Raw genomic sequence first — 23,238 nt, 5'->3', positions numbered from 1 at the left:
ATTCCGGGCTGCGATAGTCTGTGGAAGGCATCGAAAACAATGCGGCGGAAATTCGCTGGGAGGTGTGGACGCGAGGTGGGCGTGGAAACATCGCAAAGCACCAGTACAACACAGGATGGAATGGGTGCTTCACCAAGGTACAGCGGGCCGGGGTCTTTGCGAAGCGCTATTATTTAGGCGTCATGCTGTTGCGCTGATGCGAGTGTGGTGAAGTCGATTTCAGCCAGGTTGTGGGAACTGGAGATTGAGGAGGCGACACGTGAGAGCGCATCCGCGGCAGAGTTGTCCTGCCCTTGCACGTGCCCCATGTCCGTTGTGAATTCCGCGACGAAAGACATATGGCGGGTGTGACGAGGTGAAAATTTGGTGGAGTTCGACCGGATGGCGAAGGTCAGATGTTTGTGGTCCGTGGTGTTCCGTGTGGTCCGTGGTCAGATGTTTGTGGTCCGTCTCGACCCTCCAAGATGTGCCGGGAGTGTCGTACAGCCATGTACATTTCGAGGATTTCTCTTCCGAAAGTGATGTAGCGTGACTCCGCGGGTGACAACTTGCGAGAAAACAAGGCAAATGGTTGCCAGCCATTGTCCAGAAACTGTTGCAGGACAGCTGCGACAGCGTCAGCTGCATCAGTTATTAGGCAAAGTGGAACTCCCCGTCCCGGACAGATGAGGACGCTTGCCTGGGGCAGCTTGGTCTGAACATTCTCGAAAGCGGGTAGTGCTTCTGGAGACCAAGTGAGTGAACGTGCTTTTAGTTCATTTCCCTTGAGCACTTCTGGCCAAGAAACTCGCGGAGCTTGCGTATGGAAGATGGCTGGGGAAAGGCGTGAGTGGCGTCAACTTCTGAAGGCAAGAGGCGAATGCCATTCTTGTCTACACGGTCACCGGTGAAGTCCAGCACCGAACTCGCACTTGGCTCTATTGGTGATAAGGCCGTATTCGGCAAGGCGACTGAAGAGTTAGCAAAGGTGCTGGATGTGTTCTTTTGCGTCGCTAATGAACACACGCAAGTCATCAGTGTAAGCGAAGCAGAAGGGTAATACTCGGGCGAAGGTGTCCATGAACCGTTGGAAAGTTTGTGCAGCGTTACGAAAGACGAAGGGCATGCGCACCTACTCAAAACGTCCTAACGGTGTGGTGATTTCCGTCTTCGGTATATCTCCGGCTCCACAGGGATGAAAAGTATGCGATGTGCGGAAGGGGATAACGATCGGGAACAGGGGCGTTGTTAGGCAATTGGTAGTCTCCGCAGGGACGCTAGTCTCCATCGACGGTTTTGGCACAACGTGCAGCGGGTATGCCTAAGGGCTTGACGACAGTCGAACTATTCTAGCTTTCAAGGTGTCCTAGCTTACTACAAGGATGCAAGACGCATTTACCCACACCCGCACGCCTCACTCACTCGATACGAATCGACCACACTACGTCAAATCCAGACGAACACCCTTCCTGCCCCAGCACTGTACAGCAGAATACACTCTAGCTTATACAGCCCGTTCTGTCCATCCTGCGTAGTCTGGGCCAACATGCAACACATGTTATGGCAGTGCCCCACTATGCAGACCGACAATTTTATTCACAACGAATCAGACTGGGAGGCCGCGCTGCTCAGCCCCATTAAGGACATCCAGAGGCGCTTGTCGCTCTAGCGATCCGTGCGGGACCTCCAGTGCTTCAGCGAGATCCGCCACAGCAACCACCTCCATGAATGGCCCGGCCACAGGGGGCCACCGTCGGGTCCAAGCTGGGCTCAACCGCTGACCCTCTGAACACTATCGGGCCACTAAATAAAGTTTTCTCTCTCTCTCTCTCTCCGAGCTAAAGCATGTGTTCGAACTCGGCACGTGCGATGTTGTAGCAAGCTGGCGGTAAGCGATAGGCTAGAGGAATTAGGAAGTTGGCAGGTGGCAGAAGGGACGGGAATTCTTCAAGAAGCTTGTCATAGACCTACTTCGAAGAGGTGCTTGCGAACGCCAAGGGTAAGTCTTTCGATGCTATACCAAGCACAGAGAGGTGCTTTGTAGCATGGATGAGACGATTGCGGTGCATGTCAACTAACAAGTTGTAGTGACGCAGAAAGTCTGCACCCACAATGTTTTACGCCGCAGCAGCGATCAGAAAAACCTATCGAAATTCTCTCCTGAGGCCAATGTTGAGGGAGAGCAATTGTTCTTTGTAGGTGGCAATGGGAGTCCTGTTGGGGGCGTGTAAGCTGCTTCTGCCTCACCTGCGCTTCCGAAACACGGCTGAGGATGCTATGACACCGCCCTCAGCTACGAGAAAACGCAGTCCGCTGACTTTGTCCGTCAGAAAAAACAACCGGCTCACTTTCCAACTGACGCCACTCGAAGTCTCTAGTGGTGCGCCGGATTTTTTCCCCCAAAAGTGCAGGGTGCCGCACACTTCCGCGCTGCTTTTACAAATTTGCGGTGGTACCAGCATACGCCTTGCCTTGAAGGCGACGCTGAATGGAGGCGCGAGAACGAGTTGGCCGCGCGAGGGAGATGGCTGGCGTTGAGCTGAAAGAGCTGCCATTTGATATCATAGCTTGGTGATCTCACCATGGAATCCCTCGCGCAGATTATGCAGCGCAGGTGAAGACTGCCTTGTGGGTGCTGCTTTACTGGCCCCGGGACGTTCCTGGAGTGATAAGGTGAACACGTAAAGTTGACGTTCGACAGGAGTTGATACGTACATGACAGAGTCGGCAAGTTGGGCCAGCTAGAAAGTGGATAAACGGCTCGCGGTCCCCAGAACCATCCGGACGGAAGTGGGCAAGAGTGAAGAAAAAGCTCTCGAAGCAAAGCCTAATCTAACGTGGCTTTGATTTCTCCAAGGAGCTGCTGAAGGCGACGCAGTAGCTATGAGGGCCTGCGATCACCGAGCTCTTAGGATTGTAGAAGCTGCAACCGTCACTGTTCCGACATTGTCGTCCGCTTGATCAGTTCCCTCATCAGGGTGTCAAACGGGGCGGTCGCCGGTGGTAGAACAATCAGGCCGCGAAGCTAGGTTGCGATCTCGGGAGGCAGCGCAGACACCAGGTGATTGAATTTGTGGCTCTGCGACGTCATTCGCGCTATGGCGAACCGGCTGTTTACTTGGGCAAACCAGAGCTGCGGGTCCTCAGGCCAGTACTGGGGAAGGCGCAGCGAAACTGCAGCCACGTCACCCGCCGTGGTGGCTCAGTGGCTAAGGTGTTGCGCTGCTGAGCACGAGGTTGGGGTTTCGATTCCCAGCCGTGGCGGCCGCTTTTTGATGGAGGCGAAAAGCAAAAACGCCCGTGTGTACAAGGTTTCGGCGCACGTTAAAGATATCCAGGTGGTCAAAATTAATCCGGAGGCATCCACTACGGAGCGCCACATCGCCTGCGTTGCGTCGGCGCATTAAAGGAGCCATGAAGAGAAAACACAAGTTTGGTTCATTCAAAAGATTGTCTCGTTAGAATCATACTGACACCACTTTTAACGTAAACTTCGCTCAAATAAGCTACATAATTAGGAAAAACGGGAATGGTCATGCGACCCACCAGCTCATTTCCCGCAACAGAACCTATGATGTCACATGAGCTAAGCTCTGCGATTGGCGGAGGCTGGCAGTAGCAGACGCAAATTAGGTAGAGCTTACAAACTAGACGAACGAGCGATTTGCGCTTAAGTTTAGGGCACATTCTTTACAAAGCAATAAGAATGATGGGACAAACAGTGGAAGTTACGAAAGCACATGTAAACATAGAAGTACTGATGCGTTCTGCTGTTCGTACTGCGCACAGCATGCTTGGTTTAGCTGCACAGCACTACGGGGCTTGGGGTTGTCTCCGACGACACTGGCCGATTGACGCAAGCAACGGTGTCTTACGTGACCCCATTTGTCGAGCGAGCACTGTTTCAGGGAACGAATATTTTCTCCCAGAACAAAAACAAGCCAGCTTTAAATGCGGGCAAAAACAAACCAAACGCTTGCCACGGTATGGTGGTGTCATCTAGGTCACGGAACGTAAAGAAACGCGGGAACAAACCAACACCGCTGTACAGGGTGGAGAGAACCTTTGAACAGTCCCGTGCCGCCGCAATTGGGCCAACGGGCTCAACGCGTTATTCTTTTCGTTTCCCACGAGACCTAGCAACGCGAAACAGACAATATGATTCAAACTTCTTCAGTAAACCGCGTTGCGGCGATAATTTTAGCGCGGTTTTGACACAATGACTTGCTTCGGCGGCGAGCGAGCAACCGAAAATGGCGGCGCCAGCGTATACGTGTCTCTACCCTGTACGGCGGATGCGTGAATGAAGGTACTCTAGGCTGCAGAGTAGTCGGTTCCTGTGATGTCATTTGGGACCATGAAAACGCACGATTGATCGGGAAAATCAAAATTTTAACCTAAATTGTTTAATTTCTTAGTGAATAAAGCACCGTTTGTATCCGGAAAAGCGCTGGGGGCACTATAAAACACGAAATCTATCGAATAAAACCAACTTGCATTTTCTCTTCATGGCTCCTTTAAACCTCACGATCAATCAATCAGCTACGTCACCTTGCGCGGCGGAGTATGTTCGATGGCTGCAATCTCTGGTAGTGGCTCCGAGCCGGGCATCCAAAGCGTTGCTATTGTCGTCAGCCATGTCCGATGTCCGTGGTTACCAATTGTATGACAGCACGAGGCAATGAAAACGCCGATCGAAAACTTCAAAGCGCACAAAAAACGGGGACAAAGAGGAGCGACACGAACAAGCGCTTACTCGCAACTACCTGTTTTTTGAAACAAACACTAATTTACACATAAACACGAATCAAAGATTAGACAAACATGATTAGAAAACGCCGAGCCGCAGAACAAAACATATTTCGAACAGAAGGCGGCAGTTGACGGGCTAGTGGCAACTATTCCTGGCCGAATACTAGGAGTTACTAGGAACACTGACTGCACGTGCCACGAGGCTCACGCAGTGAGCCGCAAAGTGGTGCTTCGTTGTCTTGGGCAATGCTGCTACAACTATGTGTAAGCACTGCAGGACACACCATCAGGCAATTCATTCTGTTTGAAATTGTTTGTTTACAAGTTTCGTTGTCGTTTTCACTGCGGCAGTATTGGTAATTATATACTTCTCCATCGTTGTGTTTCTCATGCACGACTGGCAGGCCCGGTTCCTTTTCTGCGTAGGCTTTCCCACTTCTCCCAAAGTGGACTCGCCAGCACGCGCTGCAACCGGCGGGAACAGGCTTCGCGATGTGGGCGGCTGTAGTGCGAGTTCTCTTGGGCTCCGCACTTGAGGCGTGGACGTACGTTAACTGTTTGCTTGATGTTGTGCCTTACTGTTGGGCTCCGCACTTGAGGCGTGGACGTACGTTAACTGTTTGCTTGATGTTGTGCCTTACTGTTGGGCTCCGCACTTGAGGCGTGGACGTACGTTAACTTATCTTGATGTTGTGTCTTAATCACCCAGCCCACATTAGCTGTATCTGGCGTCGCTTGACGGCGGGACCGATTCACGGCTCTGTCAAATCGCCCGAAGCAACGTGCCCCAACCTAAAGGCAAGGGAGAGTCGCCTCTCGGTTCCCCTTCGCCACGACTGGGCCGAATCATGCCTCGGACGAAAGGCCCGTGGCAGACCCGCAGCAACAAGCCTGCAGACGGCGGCCGCTGAGTCGCCTTCCTTTTCCGGCCGCGGCGGCTTTGGCTGAGGCACTCGCTTGGCCTTCATTCATCGTATTCAAACCTCCGCAAGCGAGAGTCCTGATTAGAGCGATTCAAACTTCTCGCGGCTGAAACGGACCCCCGGGGGTATAAACAGCCCGGATGCATCAGAGAGCGCGGCAATTTCCGGAGGCGCCGAGTTGAAACGTGTTGTCGCCTTTGTGCGAGCCATGTAACGCTTTTGTTATCCTTGTACAGGCGGCGACCTAATATTGCAGACCACGCGAACGCGTCGCAAAAGCCACCGATGCGCACTCTGGAGACCTGGCGCCTGTTGTCGAAACCGGAGCGGCGCGCACGCGCGTTCGGTTTTACTCGCAGGCACGCCAATTTTCTCGTTTCCTGCAGGGGTGCTGAGATAGTCACTTAAGCACCGCAGAGCGAAGCCCTGTAGCATTCATTTCATTTTGATGGCACATTTGGCGTCTAACATCACGATCACGCCGTCTTTGGTGCAAGTGCTCCTCGCGTGCTGATGAACACTTGCGCCGAATGTTTTGTTTGCTTGTTTTGTGTTTTATCGTTTATAGACGATGAGATTAGCGGAATACGAACGGCATAGCCAAATTAAGCCTGAACGAAGCCCAGTCACACGGTACCGCGTTACAGACAACGAAATGTCTGCTATACGGAAAGCGAACCTTTATTCGTCTTGCTTATTTTGTAAACAGACCCGCCGCGGTGGCTCAGTGGCTAAGGCGTTGCGCTGCTGAGCACGAGGTCGCGGGTTCGATTCCCGGCCGCGGCGGCCGCTTTTCTGATGGAGGCGAAAAGCAAAAACGCCCGTGTGTACGAGATTTCGGCGCACGTTAAAGATCCCCAGGTGGTCAAAATTAATCCGGAGCCCTCCACTACGGCGCGCCTCATCGCCTGCGTTGCGTCGGCGCGTTAAACCCTACAATCAATCAATTTTGTAAACTGTTTGGCCACTGAAAATATATTTCAGCTCGGTTTCCGCTGTCGATAAAGTACGCGATTAGGTTCGTGATTCATATCGCTGGCATTTCGTCGTCCGTATACCGCTCCAATGTGTGATTGTGCTTCGTACACACTTCATTCAGGGGCGCCGTTCGCATGCCGCATGTCTCATCGTCTATGAACGATAAAGCCCAAAACAAATAAATAAACATTCCACCCAAGTGGTCATCAGGACGCGAGGAGCACTTGCGCCAAAGCCCGCGCAATCGTCGCATTAGGCCCCAAATGTGCTATAGGTAAGAAAGGAAGGCTACAAAGGAGTCGCTCTGCGGTGCTTCAGTGACCATCTGAGCACCGCTGCGGGGAGCGAGGAAATCTGCGTGCATGCAAGTAAAACTAGACGCTCATGCCTGCCGCGCTTGTCTCGACAACATGCGGCGGGCCTCCAGAGCGCCCATCGGTCGTTTTTGCCACGCGCTCGCGTGGTCTGCTAAATTAAGTACCCCCATGTACATACTGTATATAAATGTTGCTTCAACTCTTCGACGCCTTTAGAACTTCATCGCTCTGCTCTTTGCCGTGTCGATAGCGGTACCTTCGCTGCAACGGCAAAGGACACCTCAGACGGGAGTGCAGGGTACCTCGGTGTTCCCTGCGTCGACGCTTTGGCCACGCTGAGGCCCTGTGCACGAGGTCGTACGCCAGCGCGGTCTTGTGGTCAGGAGGTTGCGTCTGAACAAGCAGCCGAACGAGGTGGTGTCCGAACGAGGCCGAGGAAGCAGCCAAGGGTACTGGCGACCAGGAAAAGGCGGAGGAAGAGGACACCACGACAACAAACGCGAGCGAGGCCACAGCGGCAGCAGACGGAGGTGACAACAACGTGCCGGAGCAAGCTGCCGCTGCCACGGGTGTCCTGTCGAAAGACGATTGCACACGAACGAAGGCCCAGGTCACGTTCAGCTACGTTCAGTCCTATGCCATGGACGTGCTCGGGCACCCGGTCAACAAGCGGTGCCATGTCGACGTTGCCGAGGGTGGCGTCAACGACCTTGCAGTCCAGGCCGACCAGCTGCAGATGAAGGAGACACAGGGGCGGCGCTTGACGACGCGGCTTAAGCCAAGCGTCGCGTTGGAACACAGGAGTGCACAGGCGGTGAGAGCGTCTCAAAGGCAGCTCGACGACCCGGGGCCCAAACGCGTCGCTTAGCGACGACTTCGGTGTGAGCGATGAACATAATCTGCCCGGTTTCCATTTCTTCACGGGGAAATGTCTTCTCTTGAGCGCCTGAACTTAGCTACCCTAAACCCCCGTTGCCTTTCGAGTAAAAGACGCAGAGGCAGGTGCACCGCCTGCTAACACATCTAGACGTAGACGTATTAGCGGTTGAGGGGAGAAATGTAGAGGGGGAGGAAGGACCAGGGGCATGGTTAAACGTTTCACGTCGTGGTATTATGCGTGCGTAAGGCACGCCGTTGGCTTTCCTGCTGGCTGGATATTATTTGCGAAAACGTTGCCGGGGCTTGATGTGCGAGATGTGTGCTCTGGCTTGCCAGGGCGACTTCTTATATGCGATGTAGTATTGAGTGGTGAAGAGTGGCGAATAGTCTACTTGTATGAGCCGAATGAAGCTATGGAAAAGGCTGAATTACCGGCCGCGGTGACTCAGGGGCTAAGGTGTTGCGCTGCTGAGCACGAGGTTACGGGCTCGATTCCCGGCCGCGACGGCCGCTTTTCTGATGGAGGCGAAAAGCAAAACCGCCCGTGTATACGAGATTTCGGCATACGTTAACGATCCCCAGGCGGAAAAAATTAATCAGGTGCCCTCAACTACCGCGCGCCTCGTCGCCTGCGTTGCGTCGGGGCGTTAAACCCTACAATCAATAGGTTAGGGATGATTTATAACATTTGACCGCATGTGTTCGAAGGCAAGCATCTTCTCGCAATAGGGGAATTTATTGCGTCTTATCCACGCGAGATAAGACAAGTACTCGGCCATTCCGCGACGAGAGCACGGCTGTGTTGCAGGAAATCATAAATGCTGCTACGAACCGTGTTTTGCGTTTGTTTGTTTATGTTTCGTTTTCGCCGACCGCCTGCGCCCGGGTATGTTATCGGTGTTGTGCGTGGGCCAGGTGAAGCGCGGGTTCCTTTCTTTATGCTGCACGTGTTATCTCCTTTCATAGGGAGAGTGCTTGGAACGGCGTCACCAGCCTAAAATAATCTCCGTTGATCTACACTATTCTGGATACAATTCGACTATTCGATAAACCCTCGCACCGAGTGATAAGTTCCCGCAGAGCAGATGCCGTGGCATTCGACTCGCCGACGCTCGCCTGCACACGCCAGACTGTTGACTCGCTGCTTCGCCGCCTGTGTATTCCTTGGTATTGTTTGGGTTGTTAGGGGAGCCCAAGTTCGCTCCAATAAACGTGTTTTCCTTCAAGGCAAAGGCGTCATCCTTGGCTTCGTGACAATATAGCAAAAAAAGGACTACTTACTGAGACCTCAGCGTATTGAGGTAGATTACCACAATCCGCAAAGCCTGGAACTCACAACGATTTCTTCAAGAAGCGCATACTGTAGAAGGGTAACTGCAGTACCGCTCAAGGGCGCTGCACTAGCGCATTGGTGTTCCGAGTTGCTTAGTCCTGCGGCCAATCTAAAGCCTGCTGTCTTCAGACTTGGGCTGTATCTGTCTTATCGACTCCCCCATCGATTTGTGCGATTTATGCCGTATGGATGCCCTTTCTGATGTTTGGTTCAGCCTCAGGCCACTACACGAATTCGTGCACAGTATGAACTGTATAAAACATCCATTAAAATGATATATTGATGGTGTGGTTGAGTGTCAGGAAGGATATAATTTGGCCGTGTGTCCGGCTGCTTCACTGCAGATAACGACGAAATAAAAAAGCGTTTCTACTGCTCATGCCTTATAACAACTACGCCTTTTTCCGGGCAGCCTCACTTACGTGTAGTCCATATGCGTTGGATACGACTCCATCCGAGTCAACCGTTTTCCGAAGCTTCAGGAAATCAAGCGTGGTAGACAGCGGTTGCAGCACGGCTGCTCGCTAGACTACAGCAGTAAGTGGCACAGCAGATGGAAAGAGCTCCGAATAGAAATCGGTAGAATTACCATATATGAGATAGAGTTGAAGTGGTGGCGACGACTCTGTTGTCACTACTCCATCCTGTGAGCACGTTCCTGCTATCGCAAAATGCGATAATACCATTGAGATAACTTACATGGATCAGGAAGTACTCAAGACCGTGTGTCATTGCAAGTGGGCAAATGTTGGCACTCCCCTGCTGGAATCTCCAGTGGAAAAGGGTAGAGAAATAAGGCGCGAGAATTCAACGGCGCTTTCAAAGCCAAACTTTAGTGTCCTCACGAATGCCGTTCTACGCGTATAGGCCGTTGTAGGCTTAAGGACAACTGCGTCATCTTTAGCTTCGTGACATCTAGTCGTGGTGCTGGGTACATGCACCCTTAACCAGGTGCGAGTCGCCTAGCAATCCCCACTCGTACCGGCCGCCGACAGCAAGGTCTGCCGCCCGTGCTCGGTCCACTTCACCTTCAGTGCAATCGCCCTTTTCTTTGCGAAGCTTTAGTGCCCTCACGGACGCCGTGTTGCGCTTATAGGTCCTGCAGGAAAACCAACTTTCTCTGACAACGATGATGAGAGATGATGGTGGATGATCGTGGGGGAGGGGAGAACAAAACGAGTTTCGTTGCCCGCATCGAATTTGGGTTTCTCTCGTTACGAAGCTGGCGTCTATCCGATTGCTCTATTTCGACATGGTCGAAGCAGCTAGGAGAACTCAGATGGAAACCAAGGAATTCGTCAGTAGAAGGATTGCGTTGCTCTGCGTGTCGTAAAGCTGTTAGCAAGAAAACGTTAAGCCTAACTTCTCAGTGTGAGGTTTAAGACGCACCCGCCGCGGTGTCCCAGTAGCTAAGGCGTTCTGCTACTAAACACAAGGACGCGCGTTCGCTAACCGGCCACGGCGGCCGCTTTTCTAATGGAGGCGAAAGGCAAAAACGCCCGTGTGTACGAGATTTTGGCGCACGTTAAAGATCCCCAGGTGGTCAAAACTAATCCGGAGCCCTTCAGTACGGCGCGCCTCATCACCTGCGTTGCGCCGGCGCGATAAACCCTGCAATCAATCAGAAAGGGCTGAATTGTAACATCTGGCCGCATCTCTTGAAAGACAAGTGTCTTGTCGCACTAAGGGATTTTATTGCGCCTTATCCACGCGAGACAAGGCTAGTAATCGGCCATTTCGCGATGAGAGCATGGCTGTGTTGCAGGAAATCATAAATACTGCTAGGAACCATGTTTCGGGTTTTTTTTTGTTTATGTTTCGTTTTTGCCGACCGCCTGTGCCCGGCTATGTTATCTGTGTTGTTCGTGGGCCACGCGAAGTGCGTGTTCCATTCTTTACGCCGCACGTCTTATCTCCTTTCATAGGGAGAGTGCTTCGAACTGCGTCATCAGCCTAAAATAATTTTCGTTGATCTACAGTGTTCTGGGTACAATTCGGCTATTCGAAAAACCCTCGCGCCGAGTGATAAATTCCCGCAGAACAGATGCCACGGCATTCGACTCGCCGACGCTCGCCTGCACACGCCACATTGGTGACTGCTGCTTTCCCGCATGTTTATTCTTTGGTATTATTTGAGCTGTTAGGGGAGCACAGGTTCGCTCCAATAAACGTGTTTTCCTACAAGGCAGAAGCGTCGTCCTTGGCTTCGTAACAATACTATTGGGTTGTGCGTGTGGGCGAGTGTCTAGAGGGAGGACGGCAAGGGCAATTTACCCATTTTCAAGGATTCAATCACGCTAGACTGGATAGAGTGTGTCTCGTGTGACTTTATTGAAAAATGTGAAGGGTACGAAGTAAAGCCTTATCATTTTTAGATCACTGCCTGGTGGTGTGTAATCAGTATACAAGAAACGGACCAACCCTTTCACGTGGAAGCTATAGAAATTAATTGATTAATTACTTAAGGATGAAATATTTTTGAAATATTGAGTTGTATGATTGGAAAAATAAAATTGGAATAAAATCCGTGAACATTGGTAGTTGTGTCAACAGGACGTCACAATGAGGGACATTGAGAGGTCACTGTCATCCGATACGGAAAAACTATTGTGGAAAAAAACACTAAGATCCAATCTAGAAAAACGTATCCATGAGGAGTGTTATGCGCCTGGGATGTTTCGTGAGGATACAAGAAAAATGAAACAGAAACTTGAGGCGCTTGACGATGAGCGCTACCGGGGAGCCTCGTGAGAGCGAGAGTGGACCGTGTAACCGCTGGAGAGGCACCCACGGAGCGTGTGCTGGGTACATAACTGGCGAACGCTCGACGTAATCATATAAGGGAGATAGAGTGGGAAGGACGGGTGACGGGCCATCATCAATAGATTGAGCGGGCTTTTCATCACTATTACAAAGAATTATTTGCCTTCCTCAAGGTTGAGTTGGAGGGCTCTAAAGCAGAGTTTATCAGTGATGTTCCAGGATTGATGAATACTATAAGGAAAGTTTAAACCAGTCGAATGCAGTTGCAGAAGCTGAATGTGCGAACGATAGTGTAAAGAACGGAAATACACCGGGTCTAGACGGGTTAAATGTAGCCTTTAACAAGGTCGCAAACACGATTTACCGCCACTCTTGGCAGCACTATTTAACAAGGCCTTCGAACAAAAGGCATTCCAACTCTCTTACGGAGATGCGCACACGATACTCATTCCTCAAACAGAGAACAATGACAAACCTAAACATCTTACAGCATATCGCATTAAATCCTTGACAAATGTCGACTAGAACATTTTTATGTAGCTGCTTGCACATAGAATCCAATCAGTCATCAAGCAGCTTCTAGGGTCACACCAGACGTGTGGCATAAAAGGATGCACTATTTTTTCAAACACACACAACGAGAGATGTGTGTGTGTGTGAGCTCGCGTGGCTGTTCTCCAGCTTGATTTGGAGAAGGCTTTTGATTGTGTGTCCAATGAATTATTGTTGCTGAATTGAGATCATGCGAATTTAGGTACATTCATCAAGGAGGGAGAGGCTCTGTGTACCGGAAGTGCACCGCAAAGTTAATAACAAGATGTTGGGCGCCCCCATCAGCTTGGAATGGTCGCTGCACCAAGGCTGCGCTCTTAGCCCACTTCTTTTCTGCTTGTATTGAGACGCTCTGCTTGAATGTAATTGAAAGTGAACATATTCGCGTATTTCAGCTATGCGAGGCAGAGACGCAGACGACATTGCTGTTTTCTGTACGACCAAGGAAAGTGTAGCAAAAGCGATGGACATTGTTAAATGTTATGGGTCAATCACAGTTAGTGGGGTAAGCGAAGAGAAATGTTTGGGTTTCTGGGACGGGTACTGGTCTTTGACACCGGAATGTTTTGCCAACGTGGGCTGGGAAAACAGTACCGTTAAAAATTTAGGGACGCCACAGGATTGCTATCAGGACAGCGAACCGTATTGGCGTGCCGTAACGCAGGACATACGTGACAGGGCAGAAAAGTTGAAAGGGGTTTTTCTTCCAATGTTTGGTAAAGCTACCGTTTGTAATTAATTTTTATTGCCAAAGTGTGGCACGTGATGCAAGTGTTGCATTGCTCGCATTTCAATGTACAGAAAATGCATCTTGCGTTTGCGGTGTTTATCTGGTCATCTTCTTGGGAAAGGTGAACTAGAGATAACCTTTTTCGACGCGTCAAGGAGGGCGGTCTTGGGTTGTCGCACCTGTTTTTCCACCAGTTGGTGAATAGGTTCCTTTTTTTCGCGATACAAGCGATCCTTTTTTGCAAACAGTGTGTTAGGTGCGGCTGTCTCAAGCGCTGCCGGAATTTGTCGTATCCAGTTTCCACATGCAGGGAAGGATTTCAGGATATTTTAAAGAAGTTGCATATCACTCAGGTTTCTGTCAACTCTCTTTCGATGGACTATTTGAGTACAGTGTCACGTAGCAAATATATAAAGTTGTTTGCGACAGCCTGTTCCCGGTACCGCGATACAGAGAACTGTACAAAGGAGGCCCAGAGCAGGTTATACTGAAAAGAGTTAAGCGTATGGCTGTAAAACAAGGGGTGAAATGATCTTTTTTTAAACTTCATTCGCGGACACTTACTCTGCAAACATGGTTAAAAAAGGGGTAGGGACACCGTGGGGTGCTGGCTGCTCAATTTGCAAACAACCGGATAACATAGACTACGTTTTTATACACTGTTGGTTGGCGGTGCACATTTGAGATGATATTCAGCAAACTCTATACGAAGACTTCCCACTTAACCCGCATGGTATACGGTATATACCCACAGAAAAAAAACGAAGGATTCCCCTACGATTAATTAATGCTCCTGGGCCTTCACAGTATATGGCGGGGACGCATGGCGTGGCTCTATGGTGAGGTGGATGCCCGACCAGCCCGGCAGTTTCTGCGGGAGTCATGAAGTTCATTGAGGGACTGAGAGTTCAGCAGCCAGTACCAGATTAGTTGCATTTTTTAGACCCGTTACTACTTTAAAGTGATGGTCAAAGGACAAAGCCTAGGCGGAGTCACGGCTTGTATGTTTATGCCGGTGTGCATCGTACCAGATGCAGCTTGTGGTTATGTTTTATGTTGTACAGGTGTGTTGAAGACCTTTTAATAAAAAAGAAACATCCCCCTCACGAGGGGCACGATCAAATGCAGAGCATTTCCGCGGGGGGCGCGCCTGCAAGTCGTATGGATTACGTATTGGTTGTTGTTGTTGTAATTGTTGTCTTCCAGCGTAGACATTGTCGATGAAGTCGATGGTGAAACGTGCCGTGAACCCCCTGCCGCGGCTATGACGCATCGTGGAGCGGCTATGACGCAACTTTGCGCGTCATGGCGCAACACAATCCACTTTAATCCTATCCAATCCAAACAAATCCAAGCCAAGCCAAGCCAAGCCAATTCAAGCCAATCCAATCGAATCCAATTCAATGCCCCTCGCGAGAGAGTGTTATAGCGCCGAAATCGCGCCACCACACGAACGCGTGATGATCACGCTCACGCCACAGATGTTAGCGACCGGAGCGCGCTTAAACGACATACAGTAATACCTCGTTTACTCGAAGTCGTAAAAACCAGGGAAAATTTCGAGATAAACGGATTTTCGAGATAAGCAAAGTTGCGCTAATCGCCGGGAAAAATGAGCGCTCTTCAGAAACATCACTACTACTTACCGGCTCTTCACCGTCCGTTTCTAATCTTTCTTCTCCTGCAGGTTTAAAAGAGAAAAAAATAACATACAAGAGACTTTAACTTGCTGGGTTTTGCCGCACTGCCATTTTATTTAGCAGAGAAAAACTGCCTAATGCTCGTCTGCTTTGCGGTCGTACTCGGGCCTAGGAAGGCGTCCTCCAGCTGCTTGACGCATCGCATCAGTCGATCTTCCCCGCCGCTGCACTCGACCTTATTTCGAAGCAAGCGCAGCAAATTTCTCGTCTCAAAAGATGTCGGCACCTCTCGAGGTGGTTCGTCATCGCCGTCGTCTCCGCCGTCCCCTACGTTAGTGGCCGTTTGAAGGATTTCGGTGTCCGTCATTTCTCCGGTCACCGCCACATCCTGCTCACACAGCGCGTACTCCAGAAAAGTCACGTCATTTTCGGCGGCACCGTTACCTGTAAGCTTGATGACCTCTTGATAAAGTTCCTCACAGTCTGTGAAGTCATCTGTCTCTGCCGTCTCTGCTTCTAGCAAACTGGCGGCACGTGAAAACCCAGCGTTGCAGCTGCGCGCGAATCTTGTGAAATGGTCCGGCGGCGGAATTTTCGTTCCACTCCCAGTCAAGATTTCGAGTTATCCGCAATCCGACCCAAAAATACTTCGAGATAAAGGGAAAAATATACATGGGACGTATAGGAAAATGTTCGGTGCCGCGGAAAATTTCGAATTAGCCGATTTTTCGAGATATGCGAGTTCGAGTTAACGAGGTATTACTGTATGTGGTTTAAGCGCGAACCGACCGCGGCGAGAGAGCGCGATGCGAGCGCCCCCACCTGTTCTTGCGGGCGAACCGACTGTTGCTCAGCGCGAACCCAACGCGGCGAGGGAGGGTGTTGCGCACGTCCCCACCTGTTGTGCGCCCGAACCGAACGCGGCGAGAGAGGGTGTTGCGAGCGGAGAGAAGGCGAGGAGGACGCGGGGGAGAGGGCGCACCGGTGGCCGACGGTTGAATGAGTCAAGGATATAAGGCGCGTTCGTAAGCTTACATTCTGTGTCGGCTTTGTGGCGCAGTGGGTAGAGAACCATGTACCTTGCGTTCCGCCCGCACAGTCGTGGGATCGGAACCTTGCGCCGGTAAGTATTATTTTTTTATATAGTGTAGAAGGAGCGATGCGGACTACGGACGTCAACGCGGGTGACATCGTGACTTACTGGAATGCTCTGCATTTAAAAAAAGTCGATAGCGGACTGAGCAAGGCAACGTCGCCGCACCGGTGACTGCACTCCGACGGCCAATCGGTGTCTGCGGTGAGATGGCCCAGTTGCAACATTGGTATGTTTTTCCCTGAGGTGTGTGCCTGTGCAGTGGACTTCTAGAAAAGAGCACGTCCTGCCAACGATCCTACGTCTTTTTGCATGCCGGATCGGTACGTTTGTTTTAGAGGAGGAGGAGGAACAAGCATTTATTTTACAGATTTAGGGCAGATGGGCGGCCGCCTTAGTCCAGGAAGCGGCGTTCTGCCGGTGCTCGTAGTGCCCGCTGGATCAGGTTTTGCGGGTCCTGCAGGTCCGATATGGTCAGCGCGCATTTCCACTGCTCCAGAGTAGGTGATGGGAGTGGGGAAGGGTGTTGTGGGCAGAAGGGCAGTTGTAGGTTAAACGGCTGAGGTAGATATACGACAGGATGGTGCGAGTTGTAGAATGTATTTGTTGGGGGATTCTTCTTTGGTGAAAGCAGGGCGTGGAACTACCTCACGATCATCACCGACTCGCAGTAAGCCTGTCGAAGATACTTCCTTGGAAGAATGCCCTTACCTGCCCTCAACCTTCTACAAGTCTAGCAGTGCATAACACCCTATCATAACGTAACCATCGTCTTGACCCCAGGTCACGCCTCCCTCCCCGGGAACGAAGCAGCCAATGCTGCGGCCCGCAAACACCACTACGGGGTACTCCCGACGAGGCCGGGAGACTTGAACGCCATGACAAACAGGCTACGCCCACAACCAACCACCGACTTCGATATCTCAGCCCACCCCGCACGGGGCACCTGAGTAATCTTGGTGATGGTGTTGGCGACACCGCGGACCCCGAGCCCCCAAACATAAGTTGGATGCAACCGTGGCGATGTGTTGTATGGTGAAGGGTGGAAACCACGAACGGTGGCCGTCGGAGCCCAGGTCAAGCTCCGGCGGATGGGCTCCCTGTCTGTCTACCAGGCAGGGAGCTCCGGGACCTCTTCAGCTATCAGGGTAAGGCTGACGAAGAAAGACCCCCGTCTCCCTGCTTTCCAATGTATCATGTGGCATTTTCCAACCCCCCCCCCCCCCCAAACGTGATCGGCCCCCGAAAAGGGGCCGCACCGAAGTTTCGTTCCCACCTCTTTCAACAACTATCTTGTCAACAACCGTGAATAACTACGCTCGTTTTCTTGTGATTGAGTCAGCTGACTCAGCAAGACCTGTCGCTTCCATGTCCGTATTCTTGATTTCTAAATTTCTGCAAAGCACAAAAGGTGGCAAATATCAAGCTAAAAATCTCAGGACCGGAGAAATCCTTGTAGAACTCAATGCCGAACAACAAGCCCGCACTCTTCTTGCAGAAACCCGCATCCATGATCTGAGCATCAGGGTCACATCCCACAGGACCCTAAACAGCTCCCAGGGTGTGATTTCTGAGACAGATCTCCTGACGGAAACAGATGCCGACCTTCTCAAAGGTTTAAAGGATTAGGGTGTCACAGCCGTGCGGCGCATCACGATGCACAGGGACGACAAGATAATCCCCACCAAACACATTATCCTGACCTTTGACCGCTCGGAACTTCCACAATATATAAATGCAGGCTTCATTCGATGCTCCATTCGTCCTTACATTCCGAACCCGTGCCGCTGCTTCAAGTGCCAGCGGTTCGGTCATGGTACAAACTCTTGCCGTGACCGAACGACATGTGCAAAATACGTGCCGTACGATCACCCCAGCGACAACTGCCCATCCGACACCCTCATTGTGTGAACTGCAGGTGGCCGCATGCAGCGTACTCCCGCAAATGTGAAAAATTTCAAACAAAGAAAAAGATCATCAACATCAAGGTCACTGAGAACATCACCTTCCCAGCGGCGCGAAAGAGGTTCGCCTCTTTCCCCCTGGGGAGGTACGCCGACGCAGCTCGCCGTTTGGCGGAGCGGCGTCTGGTTTCGGCTGGGACCCAGTACCACGAGTTGGACTTGATCCCGCCCCCGCACCCCCCCTGGGTTGCCTCATGCAGCCCAACCCGGCACCACGCCGGTTGCTGAGGCAGCAGCGGTTGTGGCGCAAAACGTCTCTGTTGGGAAAGATGCCGCTCCCTTCGCTGCCTCCCCGTCCTCCAGTGCGTTGGAGGGTGCCGAGCGGATGGACACCGGGGACCCCGCATCGGCTCCCACCGCGACCGCACCACCCGTGCCACTTCTGGCGCCCATGACACCCGCGGCGGTGGCGGCTCAAACGAGGTGCCCCCGAAGAGGGGCCAAGTCCGGGGGTTCCGGTTTGACGGGCACACCCAGGACATCGGACGACGAGATGGACGTCGTGCCGTTCTTGCCCGCAACGCAGCGCAAGGAGCGGCCTCCGACGTCCAATCCTACAGAAAGGCCCAAAAAGCCCAATCCAAGAGTCACAGCCCCAAAAGACGACACATGAACACACAAACACACACTCCATTCATTCTTAAACGCAAATAATGGGAACAAAAAACATAATTCAATGAAACTGCAGAGGCCTCCTTAAAAATCTTGATGATGTGTATGAGATGCTGCATGCCAATCAGCCAAGTCTCGTCTTTCTCCAAGAGACACACCTTAATTCTAAACAGACAGACTTCTTAAGTAGGTACATGCTATTCAGAACGGACAGGGTTGGCTGCACACACTCTTCTGGGGGTGTGGCCATAATCGCCCGGAAATCCTTAGCATGCCACCCTGTCACTTTGAACAGTGTCCTTGAGGCTGTAGCAATTCGCACAATAATATTCAATAGATTGATAACGGTGTGTTCCATATAAATTCCTCCTGATCATGCACTTTCGAGCTCTGACTTCGAGGCGCTGGTCGACCAGCTGCCCTAACCATACATCCTAACAGGCGACTTTAATGCGCACAACTCCCTTTGGGGCTCCTCCAGAACGGATTCCCGAGGTCGCCTGATAGAGAAATTCCTTACATCTTCAGGAGCATGCCCTTTCAACAAAAAACAGCCTACACACCATAACTTAGGATACAGTACATACTCACATCTTGACTTGGCTATTGGTTCTGCAATTCTCTTTCAATGTCTTGAATGGGGTGTGGGCACTGACCCGTATGGGAGTGACCACTTCCCCACTTCACTAACGTATATAGGAAGAGGCCCAAGCAGTCCATCTTCCCATAACAGGTTTAATGAATCAAAAGCAAACTGGAGCGCATTCACGGGAAACATCTGAACTACACCACACATCCATAAAACACCTACACGTGGAGGAAGCCGCCCAAATCATCACGGCGCACATCCTCGACGCCTGCCAAAAGTGCATTCTCCAGCCCTCCAGTGCGTCCCGCAACTCCCGGAGGCCCTGGTAGAACGAGGACTGTAGGAGGGCGCGAGAGGCCCAGAACAAGGCGTGGGGTGTCCTTCGTCGGTACCCCACGTCGGGTAACCTCATTTCTTTTAAACGGGAAAGGCTTTTGGGAAGCGGGTGCGTCGCGAGGCGAAAAGGGAGAGTTGGCGCGCCTTCCTCGCTTCCATCAACTCATAGACAGACACACGCAAGTTATGGACACGTATACGCAAACTCAAAGGACAACATACACACAGCCGGCCCCTGGTCAGTACAACAGGGGACACACTCGAAGACCAAGCTAACACGCTTGCACAACATTTTGAACACGTGTCCAGTTCAGCACACTACACAAAAACTTTCATAAAACACAAAACATCTGCGGAAAAGAAGTCCCTGCGTGATAACAACAAGTCGCACACGTCCTACAATTCTCCTTTTTCAAGGAGAATTGAAAGCCGCTCTGGCCACACGTAAGCCTTCAGCTCCAGGTGCAGACAAAATCACATACACCATGATACAACACCTACACCCAGAAACTCTTGAAACACTCCTACATCTATACAATAAAATATGGCTTTCGGGGCAAATTCAAAAATCCTGGAGGGACGCCATAGTAGTGGCGTTCCTGATGGAAGGGAAGGGCCCTTCCTCTCCCGCCAGTTATCGTCCCAACGCCCTGACAAGCTGCCTGTGTAAGCTCCTTGAGAAGATGAAAAACACGAGACTGGTGTACTTTCGTGAGTACAATGGTCTTCTCGAGGGCTGCCAGGCAGGCTTTAGGGGGGGGGAAGGATCTACAAATGACCAACTTGTCGCCTTTGAATCATACATGAAGGACGCTTTCATCCACAAACAGATTTGCGCAACGGTGTTTTTTGACCTTGATAAGGCCTATGACACCGCTTGGCGTTACGGGATCCTCAGTGACCTGAAGTCTTTCGGTGTTTCGGGCCATATGCTTAACACTCTTGCTAGTTATTTGCCCGAAAGAACGTTTCGCGTGAGAGTTGGTAACGCACTTTCAAGGATTCATGTGCAAGAAAACGGCGTGCCGCAAGGTGGAGTTCTAAGCTGTACTCTTTTCATAACTAAAATGAACTCTCTTGGTAAGGCATTGCCACCTACCATTTCTTACTCTATGTATGTAGATGACGTACAGATATCTTTTAAATCTTGTAATATGTCAATCTGTGAACGTCAGCTCCAGCTTGGTGTTAAAAACTTGCCAGCTGGGCAGACAAGAATGGATTTAAACTCAATCCAGAAAAAAAGGTCTTGTGTTGTGTTCTCCAAAAAGCGCGGGATCCATCGGGACCCAGATGTTACTCTGAAGGGCGTTTCAATTCTTGTTAAAAGGAGCACAAGTTTTTAGGCATAATATTCGATAACACGCTAACATTTGTTCCACACTTGAAACATCTTAAGCAAAAATGCCTAAAAACTATGAATATTCTCAACGTTCTCTCCCACCAGTCGTATGGTGCAGACAGACAACTCCTTCTGCGGGTTTATAGCGCCCTAGTGGGAACCCGCTTGGACTACGGCAGTGTTGTATATGGGTGCGCAACAAAAACGGCGCTAAAAATGCTGGACCCGGTGCTGCATTTAGGGCTACACCTCGCATATTGTACTTTTCGCACTAGCCCTGTCCAATGTCTTTATGGAGAATGCAATAAATGGTCTCTACATCACCAGAGGCTGTACATGGACGTTTTATATGCCTCAAAAATCATGTCTATGACAAATCATCCTTTTACTCCTACCATTATTGCTGCATCCTCACAGCAACTCTTTTTAAATCGTCCATCAATCTCCGTGCCGGTTCCTCTAAGAGTGCGAGAAGAAGCTTCTGAGCTAGAAGTCTCGTTTTCAGGCATTCACCAGACGCCCATCATTTATTCAATTCCACCATGGCATCTCCACCCTGTGTCATGTGACCTGTCTTTTATGCAGTTTAGCAAGAACAGGCCACCAAGGATTGCGATTCTGCAGCATTTCTTCTTTGTGCAGCATAAGTACCGCTGTGAAGAGTTTTAGTCAGTGATACAGCCAAGACTGCAACTGCTGTGGCTTGTGCTGCGCATGGGCCAAACTTTCACATCAGTAAAACAATGAGCCTTTGTAGCAGTATATTCAGAGCAAAATCATACGGTATTTTAATGGTAATAAATCACATAGTCCAACATCAAATCCTAAAATCCATCGTGTACACGGACTCTCTTAGCGTTGTACAAGCACTTGCATCAGGAAAGCATTCTAAAAACTTTGTCATCAATCATGTTTTTAAGGTTATCATGTCTGACTATGCATCAAACCTTCAAATAACTTTCTGCTGGGTTCAAGGGCACTCTGGAATTGCCGGGAACGAAACCGCAGATCGAATGGCCACTGCAGCTACACTCTTGAATACAATGGACATAGCAACAGTGCCGTACACAGACATGAAGCCACACATCAGACACCAACTTCGCAACAGATAGTAAACACACTGGAGTGAACAAACAGATAACAAGTTACACGTTATGAAACCACGGTTGGGACCATACACCACTGACACACGCAAGAGATACACAGAAGTTGCCCTTGCTAGGGGGCGGATAGGGCACACACATGTCACACACTCGTATCCCGTCACGGGGTCTTCAAGACCCCGGTGTGGCAGGTGTGGAGAGGCCCTATCCGTAGTTAACATACTCATTCAATGCAAAGCACTTCACACAACACGACGAAAACACTTCCCAAGCTATACAGACTACACGTCCCACTACAGCCAGCGTTTTTCTTGTCTGACAATACCATGTTTTCTATCAAGTGCGTTTTTAAATATTTAGAAGAAGTTCAATTTTTAGACCTAATTTCATACCTCGCGTGATCACTCCCTGGCCCTATACACCAGCCATGCTCATTGTCGTTTTGTGATTTCACTTTTGTTTTTGCGGATTTTTCTTAGTGTTTAAAGTTTCCCCCCTCATAAATGACGATTGTTTTGGCGCTCTTTGCCCCAGTTGGGCAAATGGTTGGATGTGTATGCCCAGTTGGGCATACACATCCAACCATCATCATCATCATATCTTAGCCCACTATCGCCACACCTGCCGGAGGAGGGTATTCTCGGAGGATGTGGCGGCAGTGGGCTCAGATATCGGAGTAGGTGGCTGGTGTGCCCATAGTGGGCTAAGATATCGGAGTATGTGGCTGGCAGTGGGCGTAGCCTCTTTGTCATGGCGTCCAAGTCGCCCGGCATCGTCAAAAGTGCACCGTAGTGGAGTTGCCCCGCTGAAGTGCCCCGCAGCGTGGGCTGCTTCATTCGCAGGGAGCGAGGCGTGACCTGGGGTCCAGATGATGGTTACGTTAGGATGTGATACTACGGCTTGTAGAAGGTTGAGGGCAGGTAAGGGATTTCTTTCAAGGAGGTATCTTCGACAGGCTTGCTGCGAGTCGGTGATGCTCGTGAGGTAGTCGGACATTGCTGTATGCACTGCTAGGGCTATTGCCGTAGCTTCCGCTGCAGATGGGGATAGAGGGCGGTAAGTGGCCGAAGTGTAGATGACGCCGGTGGTCTCAATGACCGCTAGTATTGTATGGGAAGGCGAGTGCGCGATGTCGGCGTAGCGGGTGTCGTTGCCGATGAGTACTTCCTATGTAGGTAGCGGACACGAGCGTTGCTACGTCCTTTGTTTGACGGATGCTGCTGTTTCGTACTGTTCTCCTGCTGTAGCTGCCGCTCCCGCCCTGGAAACTTCTTCCCAGCCGCGGCTTCTGTGATTAAAGCACGTTGGGTTTCTCCCAAACCCACCAGAGCGTGCGCTCGTCAACACGAGTAT

This window comes from Haemaphysalis longicornis, unplaced genomic scaffold (genome assembly GCF_048455015.1).
Source record: "Haemaphysalis longicornis isolate Haplotype H1 unplaced genomic scaffold, Haemaphysalis longicornis Haplotype H1 scaffold_5, whole genome shotgun sequence".
Lineage (NCBI taxonomy): Eukaryota > Metazoa > Arthropoda > Arachnida > Ixodida > Ixodidae > Haemaphysalis > Haemaphysalis longicornis.
This window is presented reverse-complemented; position numbering follows the sequence as displayed.